Consider the following 21,362-nt stretch of genomic DNA (forward strand, 5'->3'; position numbering starts at 1 on the left):
TCTTACAGGAGCTACATTCTTGTTGCTTAAAATGAGACAGCTGCAGAAATAACTTTGGCAGGATTGCAAAAGTTTAAAGACTTTTCTGAGTTTGACTATACCATTCTTCAACACGGTAGGCAACTCTTAGTTGTTTCATGCCTTAGAGGTCACTGTCATGAGCTGACTCCACTATACCCTGTAACAAAGTAAAACCCGATACGACTGTCTGTCTTTTAAGTGATAGGAAGGAAATAGCATTACAGAATTTTCTGAATCTATTTTTTTTCTGATGAAATGAAACAGAGATTTACTGCCCTACACTATTTTCATGGAATTGATTTCTAAATTGATTTCTAAATATCTTACTCTAGATCCCTTCCCCATTTTGTCATAAAAAAACAATTGAACTTCTATTACATTTTTCATTTAATTTCTCAAAGCACATTGCTAAATACACAGATTACGTTATTTAGATTCACTAGTACTTTGCACAGTCCATCATTCTATCCAGTTACAATGAATGTTTCAGACAATAGAATAAAATTAACATTTTATTCTTCATAAAATACTGTAAAGATATGTTTAGATCCCACATTGAATTAAGTTGAAATGAAGAAGGTAGTTTTATTTACCCTTCAATTTAAAATGAATTTAATTACAATTGTTAAACAAGAGACTGAAACGAAATCCACAGTACTCTAGCAGCTGGTTCTATAGTACCAATGTCTTACACTGCACACCTGCATAGCAGTAGAAATCTTGATCTTTGAAACCCAAAGAGAACAGCTACTTGATTAAATATTCTCAATTCCAAAGAAATCTCAACTCTGATAAATGTCTAGCATCACTGGGAACTCTGTCTCAATAGCCTGCGCTTCTTCATATTCCATCGAGAAAACTTTAGGAGATATGGAAACTGCAATGCACCGTGCAGCTCCTGCAAGGTCCTACTGCGAGCTGATGATCTCTCTGCTGGCTACTCAAAGAGGTGGCATCACTGCTATGAAGCTGCCACTGTGGCTGCCTGGACAATGACTACTAAAGTAGCAGATGTTATGAAAAGGGGTGGATTAGAAACACAAGAGAGAGGTGCTTTACGGATGCTCAGTGACTATGGGTAGTGACCTAAACCTTCTCTTTCTTGAACCCTTGTGTATCTGTTAATATAGATAGTACTTCAGTGATGTATCCTTTTAGTTTTGGAGATGGCAGTATTGCTGCCTCGCTGCTGGAATTTCTTACTGCTTCATTTGGCAGTTACAATCATGCTTGAGAATGAACTGAATGGAAAATTATTCCTCTTCCCGTACCTGTGGTAGAGCAAACTGCGGTCATTCTATGATACTTCCCCTGCAAACACTTTCCGACTCTGTCTTTTTTCTATTGTTTTCCTGGTTGCAGGTTTCAGTTATTGCTTCCTTCCTAATTTCATTTATGATATACATACCATTCAATTCCAGGTTGGATAGTTTCTGGATTTTTCCTATTACTTTTGGCACTGAGAATGCCCTCTGCTCTGTTATTAAATTCACAGTTGTGTGTGTGCTTTTAAAGCCAAGATCTCCTTCCCTGTAGAAATACTTTGAAGTTCAGCAAACCTTAAATTAAAATGAAGAGAGAATTCTCTGCTGCCTTTCCATGAGCCACTGGCCGTTCTTAGCTTAGAGCCAACTCAGAGACCTAGAAGCGTAAAATGTTGTTGATTGTATTGGTTTGCTTGGCTGAGTAAAAACAATATCTTATCATGTTAATTTTGTTCAGAGAATCATCCAAGTCTTTCCTGCCAAACACAGTCCCGTGAAAGCATCCCAAGATAGCTGACAGTAATCTGCTGGAAGACACCAAGAAAGGCATAAACAGAAACAAATCAAAAATAAAACCTTCGATATCTTCCAACTGCCCTCTGTCTTTTTCCTTCTCTCATTAGCTGTGATCAAAGCTTCATGTTTTATTTTGCTGTCAGAAGTTTATTAGCAACTTAACTACTTAACTTCTTCTTTTTTTTTTTTTTTTTTTTTTTTTTTTTCGCCAGAGAATTTTGATGCTACCAGCAAAACTAAGTAGAGCCTGCTGAGTAATATGACGATGTTTTACATGCAAAGTTCTGGATCAATAATTCTCAATTTTTATGAGCCAAATTTCATCTCAGCCAGTACAGATCCCATTGAGAGAGTATACATCAGGAGAGCTTATTAGTTTGGGTTCTGTCCATGTGATGCACTCATATCTCACGACTTGGAAACTGCTGCCCTAGATTATGAAAACAACATCTATATTGATGATTTTTCAGGGCTTTTATCTTCTTCCTTAAAACATTTCATTATAACTTTTTAAAACCTTTTCATTTTATAAATCAAAATCAAGGAAGACTTTTAGCACATTTAATTAAATTAAACGTGGAAGTTTGGATCCTTTTGGTGTCTCTTCTGTTTTCTCTCTCATGAATTTCAGTGGATTAATCTGTTTCCTTCTATAAAGTTTGGTTATTTTTAATTTTGAAGAACTATGGTTATTTGTCTTGTAAGGATTTTTATTTTTTTTCTGCCCAAGTCTTCTCCCTCAGTTAAATGTCCTGATTTCAGAATGACATGAAGTTATTAAAAAGTAGGGTTTTTTTTTCAAAATAAATTCTCTGTGAATAGGCAGAATTCTGGTATATTCAGGGCAAATACCTGCCTTTCCTCTCTTCAGTAGCTGGCTTTCACAATATTTGTCCAAACTTCATATATTTGAGACTCCTAGTTTTTTTTTTTGTTGTTGTTGATTTTCTTTGATATAGTCCAAAAGATTCAAAAGATATTATTGAGAGGAACTGATACATAGACCTATAGCATAATGGCAGGAGTCCTATATTTTTGGGGAAACACATTAAATAATAATTTACAGTAGAAGGTCTTTTGACTTTCAGGTCTTTTGACCTGAAACAAATCACCATTCACGTGACTATGGTTGTGCCACCTTTCATCACTCCAAACTCATAAACCCTTGCTGGAATGCATGTTCAGATCCTCTCTCTACTGATTCAGAGCAGAAATTGAACTGAGCTGGTAATAAGTTGCTCATCTCCAAGCCAGAAGCTATTCTGAATTGCGTATCTCTTGGTGTCTCTACTACTTCTGTTTTTACTACATATAAATTACCAAAATGTCCTCTAAGATCTTTCATCTCCCAGTGTAAAGGTCTAACCATCAAACATTCAGACATGTCCACCACTTTCTAGCCCTGTTAATAACTTACTCAAGGAAGAGTTTTATAGTCAGATTTTTATAACTAGTAAGAAACTAAAATATACTGATATGTTACCTGCAGAGAGGGGAATGTTGAAAGAGCACATTTGATGAGCATTAGTTTTGTTTTCTTAGCATTATATATAGGTCTTATATCAGGACAATGATGAAGATTAATAAACATCATTCAGAGAAAATCTAGCGTGCTTTGCTGAGATGCCTAGGCTTCAGACTGAGAGTCACAAAGGAAAATATATGAACTTACTCTGTTTTCTTCAGAATATGCTGGATAACCTTTAATGAAGAGTAGAAAAAGTAGTAAATTAAAGAACAGTACATGTAAATGTTATTTTAAACAACTTATATTTAAAAATTAATCAAATAAAATACTCAGCTGAAATAATCAATTTTTATTTAATTCTCAAAGAGCAGTCCTGAGGTTGCAGGTATTTAAAAGATCAATAAAAGCATTTTAAATACTTAGACTAGTAGCTCTGCATACTATGAGCTGAGTTTTGCTGAGGGTTTTATCTGTTAAGAAAAGTCACAATAGCTTTAATTGCAAATTGATTTAAGATTAACTGGCCTAAACAACATATTACAGTAGATTTTGAAATGAAAATTAGTTAAAGTTGGCATTAAAGTTCTTTCTATTGAAGTTTAAATGTCCCTCAAGGGGGACAATGTGGAAGTGAGGAAGTGTGGGGAACTGGATTTATTTTTTCTTTTGCTTCATTCACATTGCTTCCTTTCCTCTGCTCCCTTTGAAATCACTGAAAATGTTAGTATTGACCTCAGTGAGAGCAGAATTGGGCTACATGGAGCATTTTTGAAAAGTTCTTGGGCGCTCTCTTTGAGGCCAAGTAACTCCATTGATTTGCTATTGTTAGATACTTCTGAAGACTCTCAATGGTTTAGGATTAGTCTACAATGGAAAAGATGTGTGAGTAGAACAAGCAAAATAAGCCATTAAAAAAGATTCTGTTTTTATCTGTATTATTTGTATAATTCTATTTACATTATCTATTTGTATAATTCTATTTACTGGGCTTCTGACAGCCCTAGTAACGATTTTTAAATGACATTACTGTGCTGAGAAAAGCTCCTACTCAGCCCTGCCATCATGACCACAAGTTCCTATGTCACTTACTTGGGTTTGTGCTCCTAAGACATTGAGATACTATAATTTTATTGATGTTACTCTTTTTTCAAAGTCCCTTCTCACTTTAATTTATCTCTTCTCATGTTTTATGAAGCCAGAAAAGCAAGTCCATGCCCTTAATTACTCTCTTATCATCTATGCCAATGAAACAGGAATTTCTCTTGAAATTCAGGAAAATACAGTCAAGGTTCAACATGACTTAGTGATCTGCCATGACTTGAATCTCATCTTGACTCTGATATTTGCTTTGTTATTTACATCTTACCTTCTTAGTCATAAACTGTTGCTTGGCCACATGGATATGGATCCTGCCCATGATATTGTATCTAGTTTTGAAAGTTTACTTTTCATTTGACAAACAGATCAAGTTTCCTCAGTATCTGCAGTGTTACAGAAATGTTCCCATAATCTTATATGAAATACCTAGAATATTGTAGGCACTGACTTAAAATTATGGATCGCTGACCTAGGCAACTGAAAAATTAAGATACAGAAAAGCATATCATGTAGAAAGAACTTGTGTTTTTGCTAGCAATGCTGACCGATGTCAATCAGATTTTTGAATCATATACTATCCACCCATAAAATCTGAAACCTCTTTTCCACCTGAAACTATCTGCAATGTTCAGACTAGGTTTTGGTTCAGACCCATGCCAATAGCTAAATTAATGAAACTCCTTCAGTAGGAAACAGTGCTTGTGTTGCCCAAGAAACCACAAATGATAAATAGCTGAAGTCATTAGAAATCTTGCTCTTGACTTCAGTATGAACCCTGAATGAAAGCTTATTAAGTGAAAATGCATATACAACATATTGAAAGCATGATTTTTTCCCCTACAGTTATTGTGCCGTTCAGAGAGAAGCTACAAAATATATTACTTGAGCCACAAAATTTACTGTTTTAGTTGGAGATCTCAGTTATTCACATGTAACAGGAAGACCTGGCTCTGTATCAACTGATAAATCATAATAATTTATGCTCTATTATCATAAGTTATCATTGATTTAAAACATCAAAAGCCTAGATAGATCAAGAAAAGCATTAAAAAATTCCAGATGGAATCACACTGCCTTGTGCTATGTCTTGCACGCAGCTTTGAAATGTTAACAAGGTGCTTCCCAAATGTCACCCATCAAACATCTTCTGTGAAATATACTTGCAATATAGAAGTGCACGTACTCTGTAAGTTATAATATGTTTTACTAAAAAGGATCAAGTTTTGGTCTTGCATCACTATTTTCTAAAACTTATGTTATCTGTGTGCATCCATGTATTGTTCAGTTTTGGAATGTAATTTTTGAAATAGCTGGTCAGATAAAAGGCGTTGCATTATTGTACCATAAAATAGACATCTAACTTTTCTGGGTAACCGCAAAGTAACATTAGTTTTTCTGTAAACCATTAATTCTCATTTCTTTTCTAAGTTTCTTCTATCAGATTTATAGTCAAAAATAATTTTTAAAAATCTCAGTATTTGAAGACGAACTTGTAGTTATAATGAAAGACCTGTGTTTTCAGAAACACAGGGTGTAAGCATTTTCCTTGGTAGAGTTTCTCTGAAAGTAGACTGAGTCATATCCTAATCCTATCTTTACTGCAGATTGAGAGTTAGATGTAGATAGATTATTAAATGATGCATTTTGTCTTAAAATGTGATGATCTCATCACCTTTTTATGCTTTTCATCTAAAATATATTCTACATATTGCATTTGGTTTCAACTTAGTGCATTGGCTATTTCAATATTTAAGCAAATTTCTTACGAGAAAGATAGTTAGGCATCTAGGGTGCAGCTCACCTCTCTCATTCTTATTTTTTTCTACAGCCACTGTCTGCCAGTTCTGCACAATAAAAGAGTCATAAAAGTACTAATCAATGAGAATCAGGCTCACCTGAGCAGAGAAACTATGTAAAATCTAATGGTCCTGATCTAATGGCTTCTTTTGGTCTTCATATCTGTGAGTCTTCTCACATTACATTAAAATTCCTCCTCCACAGAGGTCACTGAGTGGAACAGCAGCTTAAAGAAATCTCAGCAAAGTTTATTTAGAGAAAGGTTAATTTTTTTTCAGTGACATACCAAGACATGAAGGGATGGAAAAGAAGCCACAGATTGCACGTTTTTTGCTTTTTTTCCCCCTGCACCCAAGTATTTTAGAAGTGATTTAGGGAAAAATCTTTATGACCTGCACTCTTTATTTCACCTCCAAATGGGAATGATTTGTTATGCCTAAGAAACACTTTGAATCAGACTGCTACTGCTTCATGTTACTAATGTAAATCCTCACACCGTAAATGTGAGCTGATGTTTGCAGAATTCATCTGCATTCTGTTTTGGAATATTCTGTTCAAGATACAAATTTCTGATTTGTATCTTGATCAAATATAAAAATTTTGTACTGAATATTATCAGGGACAGTATGCTGGTTATGGTGAGCTTTGATTTTAACCTAGCAAATTAAGTTCTGTGTACTTATGATACTAAATCTGTCATATTTGTGTGGTTGTTAGTACAGAAATCAAAACATGACTTAGTGTTGCAATTATGGTCACTTACTTGAAATGTCTAACTCCAAGTACCGATTAACTCTCATAATTGATTTAAAACAAGTTGAGTGTATAGACACACATTCTCTTTAGCAAAAGATGCTTTTTAATCAGCTCTATGACAAAAAAAAAAATGCAAACTACTTCAGCAAAAGAAAATATAAAGCAAAAGAAATTACTCTTTGTTTTCATATTACATTATGCCATCCAGACGTGCAGGTATTCTCTTTAGACTTGCTGTGCCTCATGGAGTAGATTTGTGGTTTGCTGTAGCAAAGGGCCTTTTAGTCAAGGCTTCACAAATCTTGCACTGGATATACTATAATTAGCTTTGTCATTTTATCACATTTATTATAACACAATGTTTTCAAGATGAATCTGGCTTTGAATGTTATAAAGGAGGTGACGAAATGCTTGGGTTACAAGGTCTTCGACACAATTTCTTCCTTCTGACAACAACGAACCTTTCTTGTGGTGCTCCTGATCTGACAATCATTGAAGTGTGTGTCAAACAGGTTAATGGAGAGGACTTCATGTTTACAGTGTTGTAACTCACCTGAGTTATTGTGGAATGAGTTTTAGAAGATTAAATACTTATAAAGTGGTTCTACAAAGGAATTCTGTGGGTAATACCAACACGAGCTCAAGCATACGTTAGCCATCACGTACTGCATTATCTGACGGCAGACACTGAATTAACCAGAGGGATATGTCTTCTTCATGTGGGCACAGAGTTAGGAAGGCAACCCTGACTAATGTCAGTGGCAAAGCTTCAGATGATTTCAGCAGGACCAGAATTTCAGCATTTTTACACTGCTTGGCTCATTGTACAAGGTCAGACTTGGTTTCCTTTGTTGCACTTAGCTCATTTTGCAGAATAGGATGTTAAAAATGTTACTGGTTCCCCAGGAGACAGCAAATATTAATTGATTTCTAATTTTGATTAATTAAATGGGTTCTTTTATTCTTCTATTGGCTTGAAATAACTTACCCTTTCTCTGAAAAAAAGCCTACATAACATTTGTTACTTTAAAACTTTTACACAAAATTTGCAGTCTACCGTACATCTACAGATTTGTTGTTGGTCTCTCTAGACTTATTATAGAGAATTCACTGAAGTCTGGAGTTTAAGTCATGTATTTACAATTGTGAAATATAAGCAGCTGCTTAGCTGTTTGTGCAGTCTCTTGGATCAATAGAATCTTTACAGTATGTATGTTTTTTAAACTGGAACAAAAAACAGATACAAATAAGGCTGTCAATGGATCATTCTCTCTATTTTGTTCCATCTTCCATTCATTTTTGTTCTGATAGAGACTATTTAACAAACTACACATTTTTCTCCATGTCTTCACACACAGATTTTTACAAATAAAAAAAAAAAGAAATCAAGAATTGCATTAAAATTCTACCCTAAAACTTCTGATTAGTCATAAATCATCACATTCTCCCCAAGGTATATATAGGAAGTATAAAATATTCCTTGAAATTTAATTTTGTATTGTCTGATTTTTTAACTGTTCATGCTTAATATTTACACCTATTTACAAATAGGAATATTTGCATCTGTACAAATATACTGTTTTACCTGTACTCATTGTTTCCTTCTTTATACCTCAAAAGATTAAATACATTAGTTAAAATTAAAGTTGCTCTTCTACAGAAATAATTAGATGCAACATCTCAAGTGTTCTCTTGAATTACATTTCACAATGTTATAGTAGGTTTAACAATTTCACTAATATGTACAACAGAGTACAAAATAGCTACTATATACACATCAAGGATTTTCTATTGCAATTTCATTTTCATTTTCATGAATACCTGATATACTTTTAGGCAAAAAAAAATGCCTTAAATACATATACTCACAGGAAATGAATACACACACACATTTATGAAGACATACATATCCATATATATGTCTATTTATAGGCATATATATATTACATTTTCAGTCAGTAAGTTCAGTTTTATAAAAGTCATCTTTTTTTTACCCATTTCTGAACTATTTTTCCAGCTGTAAGTCTATCTCAAGTATCTATTCACTTTTGTGACTGCATTTGAATGTGGCACAGATACTCTTGTTGCATATCCATAAAAGCTGTGCCTGGATATCTAATGGAAAATCATTCCATAGATGGCAGCTCCACTAAATCATTGATTCTAGAGAATTCTAATCAGGAACAAGCTATTTTTCTCCTGGTGGACATGATATAATGAAAAATTATCTTAATCAAGGCAAGTAAAGTTAATCAGGAGGAGAAAAATAGCATTGGTTTATACTTATGATCATGTTGTGCCGCTGTGGAACATATTGAGGATCCTCTTGGAGGGTCATTAAAGCTGTTTCCTTTTCAGGTTTGATAGGTTGCAGGGAAAATAGTTTTGTGACAGTCTTTAAAGACAGCATAGTTTTACTTATTGTTTCTTCTAGGTCGCAATTCATGTACATGGTCTTTCATTAAGTATCCTTGTTAGGCACATTACATTATAATATGCATTACATTGTAGCATCTGAGAAACTATATTGAAGTCACCATTCTGAGAAAGACAAAAAAAAATCATCATTTTCACAATACAAATACATATTTGATGGAAATGTTTTAGAGATTAACTATTTTTCCTTCCTCTTTTTCTTTGCTGCTGCTGCTGCTGACATTATGTAATTGGTACTTTTTAGGTTGTCATTATGAGAAGTTTGCATTTGGAGAAGCTTAGAGTGAATTATAAATATGACTCAATAGCATTAATATTGTTGAAAAAACAAGCTGCAGCCATTTTTTGACCATATACTTCAAGTATGTGAAGTAATCCTTCTATACCATAATAAAACAGTCATGGAAGTAATTTAGCTTTCCATTTTGATGAAACTGGCTAGGAAAAATATGGCTAATTCCCAAATGTGTTTTAGCTTTCCCTACAGAATACCTTCCTGCAATTGCCTTTACACTCTGTTTTGGAAGTCCTTATCAAATGTTGAATAAATTGTTCCTTTTTCTCTTTTCCTAACATCTCTTGAGAAGGAATCATTTGTCAAGCCCCCTTACTCTTCCCAGTCCCTTATTAAAGTCTTGGCAGCTCCTCCTAGTAGTTACAAGGAGAAGGCTGGTGACATACGGAACCTGTACTGTGGCTTCACTGTGGGATTGTGAGCAAGCATGGGAGGGTCTCCAGGAAGTCTATGTGAACGATTACTCTAAAAACGAAGGCAATAAATAATCCTCCCATAAGTGAGGTGCTTAAATTGTAGCACATGAGCTTTACATTATGCTAGGAAAAGATAATTTGAAGATCTTATAAAGTTGTCTAGGCATCCAAAATCTTTTTATTGTTGGTAACGTCAAATATTTGCCTTCTATTTGCTAATTATTCAGGAATCAACAGAGCATGCTACATAGGTTGAATAACCTTGGTGTTTTGCAGGACAACATCCAGTTAGATTTCTCTTTAGTTTAGAAAAATAGCCTAAATAATTTATATATATGGGTATAAATAGCCCATGCAATTTATATGTTCAGGCGTAATAACCTTGAGTTAGCCTGATTAGCTACACAAGATAGCTTAACTGAAGGAGAGATATCATGCACTGAACTAGAGTCAGACCGAACTACTTTGCCGCTGTGAACTACAGATGCAGGCAGCTGCAAAATTCTTTGTTTTCTTATGCAAATTAGATGTTGCTATAGACTACCAATCTTGCAAGTTGCCATCACAACCTTTCCCAGCTAGGCAAAGTTTGGATACTCTGCAAGTAATTAGTACCGTAGGCAAGGTATCTGCCAAATTCACTGCATAGCTACTTCTACGAGATATCATCTTGCAGAAAACTTTGTGTGTCATACTGCCTAAAATAATCATTTCAATTCTTTCCTCTGAATTACCCTTAAATTAATTTATCTTCATAATCTGCATGAAAAGGAAGACAAAGATGAGGAATTACAATCTAAAAAAAGCCAGGCAGGAAGACAAGAATCCCTACTCATTGCATACACAGTTATTATAAGATGAACTCATCTAAATGCAACAATTTACAGCTGCTTACCAAAAGCTGATCCCTCTCCCCACCCCCTTTTAACAAAACAAATCTACCTTTGCAAGACTGACAGCTCTTTGCAGAAAAGCATGCAGACTCTTTAATGTTTTTAGAGCTTTTAAGATATAGAAAAAAAAACTGAAAGGGTAGTGAGATACAATGAAAGGTAAATTAAAAATCACTCAGTCAACAAACTCCTACACAGGTGGAGAAAAATTCTAAATGCTGTCGGTCAGATTTTTGGCAGAAGAATGATTACACGTGGGCAGAACAGCAGTTTCCATCATCATTATGTGGCCTGCAAACAGATTTTTGCATAACAAAAAAGACCAGTCTCCAGCCTAATGAATGCACTTATTAACTGTAATAGCTTTAGCTATATATTGAAATGGGGGAGGGAATTTAGAGAGAAAAAAATAACCTCAACAAATCCAAGATACTGTTGCATTTTCAATTTAGAAAATAAATGAAAATATTTACAAAAGGGATGGTGGGGAGTCTAGTTTTGTTGTACATATATATCTCTTAGCATTTTATCTAATCTTAGAAGTAATGACTGGGAATGGACTGAATATGCCATACAGTTTTCACAGTAATCCCAAGCTGTTTTCTCTAGATCACTGCTACTGACTCATGACATTTAAGTGACCATAGTTTGTCCAGAGCCAGCAAGTTTAAAGATACTTTTGGTGTAGTGAGTTACTTACTGGACAAAACTAGGGGACATGTTTCCACCTTTCCATATCTCTTCCTGCTCATCTCGTCTGAGCTGGACACAGGAGCAGCAGAGATCAGACCACTTCACGATCCTAGGAAGAGAAACTTAAGTGGTGTCTACAGGAGTCTTATCTCTAATACGATAATCACACAAAAACTATTATTAATCTCATTGGGGTTTCGGTGTGTTAGAGAGGCAGAACATTCCTTTCACACTTAAGACACATTCTCTGGACCACTTCACTGAGGCAGAGCAAGAAAATATTCTAATATTTTTCAAATAACGCATGCATAGCAGGGAGCTGGCTCTTCACTGAATGAATTATGCTGCGAAAAAATTTGCGTGCACCTTGGGGAGATCAATTTAATATATTCACCTTTACATTTCATCATGTATCATCGTTTTAGTGAAGTAATTCAAATAAGTTCTCGATGCTACATATCGTTTGAGGAAGATGGCTTCACATTTCAGTACGTCAGGTGCCTGGAAGGCATGAAATTCACTCTAGACCTTTCCCCACAAATTTCATGATAAAATATCCCTGATCAACTCTTTCAAAGTGAGCAGCTAACAAAAATCTCCCTGCTGGCAAGAAGGTCATATCTGCAATACATTGGAGCTTAACTTATATTAGTATGATTAGGTTAAAATGAGCTTATGGTCAAGTTTTCATATAATGGAAGGACTGAAAAGGGCTGAAGTAATTTTGGGGACTATGGAACTGTACAATATTACCTGCTTGCACTGCATCTCTTCTACTGTCCAATATCTGTGCTTGCTAAATTTTGAAGCAGATTATAAGTAAAACTCTTCAAGTCACAGACTGTGTCTCTTTGTATACTTGACTCCCGACACAATAGAGTTTCAGTTGGGATTTATAATATCAGGATGTGACACAGAAAGACAGCAAAATAGATGAACTACTTTGCTGTTACTCAGGGATAGTTCAATCTAAAACCGACCCTGAAGGATCTGGTGGTACTAATCAAAAAAAAAAAAAAAAAAAAAACAATTATAATGTCTGTTTCATCCCTTTATCACGAGGGTTTTTTTCCTTTGAAACTTTTTAAAATCCAATTGGCCTCCAAACATTGCAGACTTTCATTGCTTCCTTGGAAGGCTTCTTAAGAACCTAAAAATATTAATTGAAGTGAATGTTATCAAGAAAAATGTGAACCTTATGATTAAGATCTAAGAAATATCAGAAATAAATTTGTAATATTTACATGGGTTGTAAGCAGAGAAAACAGCAAGTTCTGCACCCAGTGAGTAGGTAGGTACATCAGTTTGTGCAGTCACTCTGAAGCTGTTCAGATCTGATGTCTTATCATGGATTTATTGGCTTAGTGATTCAGTTTTTATCACTGAAGTGATTTGGACTAGGAAAGTAATAGAAATTGTGTGTCAATAATATAGAATTTCAGATCTGAATATTCTAAACTGAGTGGCTGTCCCTAAACTGCCAAACCTGTGCTTACTTCAGACTCTTGGCCAAAGTTTATTAACTAGGGAACATTTAGTATCTTTTCAGTTTTAAAAATAAAAGGATTATCTTAATCGTACTGAGAGCTAGTGTTACTTGGGAAACCTATTTTATATCTTTCCTCTCAAAAAAGAATATATAAGAAAAAAATTATTTTCCTTTAGAATTATGTTGAGAAGATTGAAAAATGATTTTAAAAAGTAACAAAAGGCATTTCTAGTTCAGAAAAAAAAAACTTTTCATTTAAAACATCTTGACTGTGTAAAATGTTAACTAGCTCTAATTAGGAGAAAATTTTACCCTATTTCTTTCATCTTGTGCAGGAAGAAGTGCTTTTCCAGATGGTTAATTTCAGCGTTTCCTCTCTCGAATAGGAATCCCAATTCTGCAGCGACACAAGCATGTGACCAACTTCACATTCCCGAGTAGCCTTACCGAATCAATGGAATTGGTTGTGTGTACAGTCAGATGCATGATTAATGCTTATTCAATTTTTGTTGTCTGTGGATGTTTCACATTCCACTTAGAGGAGAGAAAAAATACAATAACAAGAAAAGAAATAAGGTAAAATGTCAGAAGAAACTGGGGAAATCATGAGGCAGATGCATTTGCATTCTTTCTTCTAAATGGCCTAGGTTTCATAAAGTCCACGTTCCTGGACATATCACAAGATTAACATAAGATAATACAAATACAGGGCCGGAATGGATCTCAGGAAATCCCGCGGTGCACCATACTCCTCCTGCCAAGGCAAGGCCACATATACCAGGGAGATGTTTGCATAACCCGTGACAGAATCACAGAATAGTTGAGATTGGAAGGGACCTCTGGAGATCGTCTGATCCAATCCATTTCCTCAAGCAGGGTCACCTAAAGCATGTTAGACAGGGTTGCATCCACAGCCTCTCTGGGCAACCTGGTCCAGGGCTCTGTCACTCTCACAGGAAAAAAGTTTTTCCTGTATTCAGGTGGAACCTGCTGTGTTTCAGTTTGTGCCCACTGCCTCTTCTCCCATCACTTGGCACCACTGAAAAGAATTCAGCCCCACTCTCCTGACATCCTCCCTTAAAGTAGACAAATTGTACACATTGATAAGATCCCCCTTCAGTCTTCTCTTCCCCAGGCTGAAGAGGCCCAGCTCTCGCAGCCGTTCCTCATAGGGCAGGTGCTCCAGCCCTCTGATCATCTTCGCAGGCTTATGCTGGACTCTCTGAAGTAGCTCCATATCTTCTTGTACTGGAGAGCCCAGAACTGGATGCAGTACTCAAGATGAGGCCTCAGCAGGGCTGAGTAGAAGGGCAGGATCACCTCCCTCGATTTGCTGGTAACACTCTTCCTAATGCAGCCCAGGACACCATTAGCCTTCCTGGCCACAAGGGCACATTGCCGACTCATGGTTAACTTGTCCACCAGCACTCCCAGGTCCTTTTTCGCAGAGCTGCTTTACAGACAGTTGGCCCCCAGCTTATACTGGTACGTGGAGTTATTCCTCCCTATGTGCAGGGCTTGCCATTTCCCTTTGTTGAACCTCATGAGGTTCCTCCCTCCCAATTCTCCAGTCTATCCAGGTCTCTCTGAATAGCAGCACAGCCTTCTGGTGTATCAATCAGTCCTCCCAGCTTGGTATCATCAGCAAGCTTGCTAAGGGTGCACTCTGTCCTTCCATCCAGATCATTGATGAAGTTGAACAAGAGTGGCCCCAGTTCTGAACCCTGGGGGACGCCACTAGCCACAGGCCTCCAACTAGACTCTGTGCCACTGATGACGACACTCTGAGCTCTGCCTTTCAGCCAGTTCTCAATCCACCTCACTGTCCACTCGTCTAACCCACACTTGCTGAGCTTATCTAGGAGAATGTGATGGGAGACAGTGTCAAAAGCCTTGCTGAAGTCAAGGTAGACAACACCCACTGCTGTGCCCTCATCTACTCAGCCTGTTCTCTGAGACTCAACAGATTCCCTGAACAATCTCTTCCAGTTCCTCATACTCTTTATGGTGAGGAATAGTTTCCTGAAATCTAAAATGAGTGTTTCCTCTCCCAGTTTAAGTCTATTAACTCTTCTCCTAGCTAACATCAAGATCATAAAGAGATTACTCTCTTTTCGCAAGGCCTTTTAAGGTATTTGAAAACAGTTGTTATCCCTCTCCTGTTGTGTTTATTTCTTTAGGTTATAAATCTTCAACTAATTCTGTCAAGCCATTTTCTAGATCACCTTCACACTTCTTGAATGAGACCTAACCTCTGTCACTGCTGCCGTTTGAGCTAACTACTTGTTTTTCCTTTTGTTAAGAGAGATTTTAAAAGGTGCCCTGGAGTTCTCTTTGGCAGCTTTCTCCTGGTAGTTGTAGGTCAACATCTTCTTTTGTCTTCCGCTCATTATAAGGTAATTGGAGAACTGTTTAGTTCAAATTCTGATTAGTTTCAGCTCATTTTGTGCCTTGACTTTTCTTATTTTATCACTGGTGTTTGAATCCCAATGAAACCTTGATGTTTGAGGCAACGCCTTTTCCTTACTCCTTTTGTCTGCTTTTCCTGAACCCATTAAACTTTTTTCATAATGTCCATTTATTTATGTGTGCCTTATGATCTCTTTTGAGTAGTCATTGCCTCACATAACTCTCATCGAGCAAGTAAAGGTTTCAATATTCTCTTGTCTAGTTGAAGACGGCAGTAGTTCTCTTCCTTCGTGCTGTTCACAGTGGTGGGTAACTCTAACCTGTTCCCTGTGATGTATAACTCTAACCATTTGCTAGTCTGTAGAGGGTGTCAGCTGGCTCTGCAGATCCCCATTATCCCTCACCAGCAGATTGATGCCAGTAGCGTGTTGTTGATCTTCATGCTACACATCAAGCAGATGTGGGATATTCTTGGATATTCTTGGAGAAATGTTAATCCCGTCTTTTCTGATATCTTATTCTGATATGCAAATATAATCCTAAAAAATTCACATCTTTACACAAAACATAACAATAAATTCTGGTCCTACCACAACAGTCCTACTTGACCAGCTATGCTCAGCTAGAGGAGTTTGAAGATTTATCTGAAGGATAAATCCTTGCTGAAGAATATTTTAGACTAAATTCTCCATTACCCTGATATATCCTCCAAAAAACCATAACTGGGACAATGTAAACATGCAAATAAGTTCTAGTGACAGATGAGGAGCATTACAATAACTGCCCCTATTTCAAGTTCATCTATTGCTAGTACTGCAGCAGCATAATTCACTTTTCCTTTTTTACTTCTTTCTTCTATTCTTTATTCTTTTTTGGTGCATGAGCATTTTCCTGAATGGTATCATTTTATTTTTAGAAAAACTCTTAACAATGATATATTTTACTTGATGGAGTATAAATATTACCATATATTACACAGCAAATTTTAAGGAAAATGCAACAGACATTAGTGTGACAATCAAGAGTACAAACACAGAACAACTGGGCAAGTGGAAAACAAGTCATGATCCTCAGAAAGAATTCTCCACTGTGTTAAATGTCAGTATAATATTAACAGTAGCCAAAACTACATACGTCACAGGCACCTTACCTTATTGACAACTTTCTACTCTGACAAGCTGCACACACCTGATAGATATCTCAGTGTGAGGCTTTTACTCTTGGTGCTGCGGCTGTGTAACTGCTACTTTCTTCATGCACAACCTTATCTTTAAGTCCTAGTGAGATCATTTTAAGAACATTTGCCCACTGGTTAAAAAACAATACGTATTTCTTGTACGTAGAAGGAACACAGACATAAAGAATTTAAAGTTTGTTGCATGAAAATGCCTTTATTCCTCAGTTCTGATCATACATTTTCTAGCTTTTAGGAAGAGCGAGTTCTTACCGCTAGAGTATCTGCTGCAAAAATTGAAGACCCAAAGCTAACGAGTAGCCTCAGTCCCAATTAAAGCAACACTAAAACTGACAAAGGGCACATAAGAATATGGGACAACATTCTCATACTCGTTCTGAGTATTTCCTTTGAGATTGGAGGTAATCTTCAGAGAAAAGAGTCAGCAGAGAGGTGATGGAGGAGGGACTGGGATAGAATCAAGGGAAGCATGTTTTTTCTTGACCTGTAGGAATATGTTATTTTGGATATTTTGGAAAAAGTTTCTTTCTCTCTTCTTATTATGCCTCCCAAATATATAATAATTTAATACATAAAATGTATTATGACTTACTATGACTGTAGAGACAATTTCTGTCTTTATAAGTTTATGTGGTAGTTATGAAGTTAAGGATATATCTATACTGCATTGACTGTGACATGGAAGAGAGAACTGAGGTAACTTTCAATCTGCTCTTCATCTCCATGATAAATAGAAGAAGAAGTAATGATTCTTACGGTGCAGTAAGAATCATTATGTTACACAGAAAAAGAGCTTTCTATTGGTAGATAGTTAAGTACAGGAATAGATTACCCAAGAATATTGAAGAACTGGAAGCTTTTATATACAGTATGGCAAAATCATTTCTGGAGTGATAAAGATATACATAAAATTACCCTAAGACTGGCAAATGGACTCTACATCCTTTCAAGTCCTGTTTTTCAGGTTGCGTTGGGCAGCTAGTTTCAATACTTTCACAGTAAGCCTGCAAAAACACAGATACAATGCAAGCTACCTTTATCTGGGTAGTGGAGTGTATTGCAAACCTCTGTTGCTGCAGGCATCTAAACTAACTTCTGAATTTAAGCTTGTGTATAAAAACATCTTACACCAATCATGACATATAGTAAAGCAATATGCATGCAACATGGGAAAACCCATTCAAACAAACTGGTTCTCCCCAAATGGTCATGTATTACTTGTAAAGAAAAATATAGAGAAGTGCAAGGATGAACTCAAGACTTGTTTTACATTTCTGCAGTACATGTAAGGATGACTGCTGGTCTTTGCAGTTTACCATAATGCCAAGGACGTTGGTCAGGACCAAAATGGCTAGTGCATTTGCTGATGTGCTGAAAGCAATGGTTAAAACATTAGATGCCTTCAGAAAGTTAATTTTGTGTCATAAGAAGGGAAAAGAGAGATAAGAGTTCAAAAAATACTCCAATGCTCCAACTACAAGCACAAATCCACTCTGCAAGAGGATATAAGTGAAAAGCATTATGAACTTCATAAATCAGAATAAAATTGAAAGATCTATGCCCACACAAGGGAGAAAAAACAAGCCTGAATAGCTATTCAAGGACATCCACGTTCGCTTTAATCTGTTGAGACTTTAGTAATCATTACTGGAGCACAGCTCACATGGAAGTTTTTTACTACCTGTGAGCAAGCTGTTCCCAAGCACTTGTTTACCTGAGCATCTTACACCCCTCACTGCCAACACAAGAAAAAAAGAAACTTCTCTTTCACTAGTAAAGTCCTGTTCTTCATCAGTGGTAGCATATCCAACTCACTACTTCTGTGGGCTATAATGGAGATTATAGTAGATTTCTGTTGGAGTTCTTTGCTATACTAATTTCTGGAGTCAAAACATTTTTCCCTAGTTGAACCAGTAGGTTTTAGTGATGGGCAATACCATTTTGGAGGGTTCATGCTAAAACTACCAAAGGACTAAAACGATATCACTAGCTATTACAGTAAATGCATTTTACATTAAGAGAAGAAAGAAGGTTGGAGGAGGGAATAGGCATCTGTGTGAAAGTAAGCAGATATCTCCCTGTCTGTCCCCTTCTAACTCAACTTCATACTCTTTGATGAGTTCAGAGCATGGGACTGGACTAATATCATAAATATTAGTGTTGTTACTGTAATATGGCTCCACAATCAAAAGAATAAATGCTAGTGATGCTTTTGCATTTCTGTGCAAGCTGTTATCCTACTCCACTTTTACTGGCTTTTAGATATTAACTGAGCGCTTGTTTTGTCACCTTGTCCGTTTGAGATGTGGCACTTCGATTAAATCTTCCACATTGGCCTCCAAGCAGCTTTTGGCCCCAAAGGCTAAACTGAAATACGTATCTGAAGAGCTGCTCTATTGAATTAAGAGGTCTTTCCATGGAAACATTGAGAAGAAGGGTATGCAATTTGAAACTGTTATTTCACTTCTTTTTAATAACTTGAAGTTATAAAATCATATCATTGTTGCAAATCTTTTTAAAAGGGATAATTATTCATAAAGTAATACAATAAATTTTATGACATTCTGCTAGATTAGGTCTACAAAACTCTTCCTTTAAAAAATGATGAAATTAATTACAGAAAAACAACTCCTTCAAAAGTTATTTATGAGACAACTCATAATGCTCAGATACTCACAGTACAAGTCTTATTCTGGCAAATTCTATTCATTGTTATCTTTTATAAAACCTACAGAAAATCTATTACTTCTTGCATTTATAAAATCTATCAAATTTTATTAGGAGGGATAAAAGCATTTAAAAACTTGTCAAAGACTGAGGTGAATATTTCAAAGGAAAGGTTAAATCATGCCTAAGTTTAAAAAACACTTCTGTGGCTTTTATCATCAAAACAACTGTAAATGGTTCTATCTCTTAGACCAGTAAATAGTAAAGTGGAATGTTTGCCAATATTGAGATTCCTGAGTGCTTTGGGAACATTAACACCTATGTTCATCCCTAATTGGATGTAAGCTTGGAGGTAAATTTTTAAAGTGCTCTATTTGAGCTGAAAATCAGTGCTTATCTTTCTCCTTTCATGAATGTAAATTTTATTCTTTTGTGCTGAGTAAAGCACTTCATTTGAAATCTGAAGCATGTTTAATAGTCCCTTCATTTTCATTGCAGACACTGGATATTATTTTTGCCACTGGGGAAGTTGCTTTTACTGGCATTGCAGATGTGCTAATAAGATGCAGTCAGATTCCAGGATTCATAAAAATGATGTCTTGTGCAGAAAGAGTCACAGTCTAAGATCTAGCTCAGTTAGTTAGAGCGTGGTGCTAATAATGCCAAGGTCATGAGTTCGATCCCCGTATAGGCTACTCATTTGAGGGTTGGACTAGATGATCTGCAGAGGTTGCTTCCAACCTTACCAATTCTACCATTCTAATGTGCAATGCCAGCGGAGTCCCCATGCAGAGGACAGGGAATGTGCTAGGGACAGACTTCCTGCACACTCTGAAATGCAGGAGCAAAGTTGAAACCGGACAATAAAAGACCTACATAGAGCAACAGAGCAATACAGCTAACAGTCATCTACATCAGTTACAGTATGACTAACAGCTTTAAACAACTTAGGAAGTTTTAAAATAATATAAAATAAGTTCTTTTTTTATTATTTTCTAGTTATTCAACCTTCAGGATTTAAAGGCACTCTATGCAATTGTCAGCATCAGTGCTTTTTATAATTATATAGAAATATTTAGAAAGAAAGAAAGAAAGAAAAAAGAAAGAAAGGAAGGAAGGAAGAAAAAGAAAAAGAAAAAAGAAAGTCTGAGATTCTTTTAGAATTCTGACTGTAAGACTTGGAGTTTTACAATAACTTAAGTATCATGTTCATGACAAAACAGCAGAATTCTACAATGCTGTAATGAGATACATATATTTTTAGTAGAGCTGAGTGAAACTTATTAAATGTCAGTTTGTTCAAGGAAATCCTTTACCAAACCACAGGAGGGGATTACCCTGAGAGGTTTGTGGCGTTAAGGTTTTAGCCTCTTCCATTAGCCATTTTTGGTCAAAATGTTGAAAGCAGAGAGGTAAAGAGAAGGCGATTAAAATGCTGCATGCAGAACAATGTCACACGAACCCAGAATGCTCCAGCAACCAAGAAGCAGAAGCAACACACCACACCTGCATGATGCTCTGCACAGGTCCATCAGTCCTGTCTGCAGAGAGGGTTTATTTGTATCTCTGCTCGAGCAGCATCAGCTCATTCACAATTATCTTGTGGTGCTTTGTGCCATGCCCCGTTGTGCAGTATAGACATAGTCTACAGCATGACCCTGCTAGTCCTCCTCCCTGCACAGAGAGCATCTGCTCTCAAGGTCACCTCTTTTCCAACATGAGTAACGTCATCCTGGGGTCAGTACAACACTGAGTCCAACTTTTTTCTCTCTAGAGCTCAGTGGGATTCAGTGAGCTACAGAGATGAACACAACAAATTTCACGAACTGTCATTTGTTAACGTTGTTTCAGTTACCTAAAGTGGAGGATGAAGAATATATTACGTGAGCAGAAGGTGCCGATTAGGAGCAGGTGTAAGAAAGCATAAAACACTGAACACTTCTAGAGG

At 36.2% G+C, this 21,362-nt stretch overlaps 1 protein-coding gene across 2 annotated transcripts in view; it reads left to right on the forward strand.

Moving 5' to 3' along the window:
• Nucleotides 1–21,362, forward strand: part of GRM5 (glutamate metabotropic receptor 5) — a 257,276-nt gene that overhangs the window by 172,900 nt on the left and 63,014 nt on the right. The gene's annotated exons all lie outside the window — the stretch shown is intronic.

This window comes from Rhea pennata, chromosome 1 (genome assembly GCF_028389875.1).
Source record: "Rhea pennata isolate bPtePen1 chromosome 1, bPtePen1.pri, whole genome shotgun sequence".
NCBI lineage: Eukaryota > Metazoa > Chordata > Aves > Rheiformes > Rheidae > Rhea > Rhea pennata.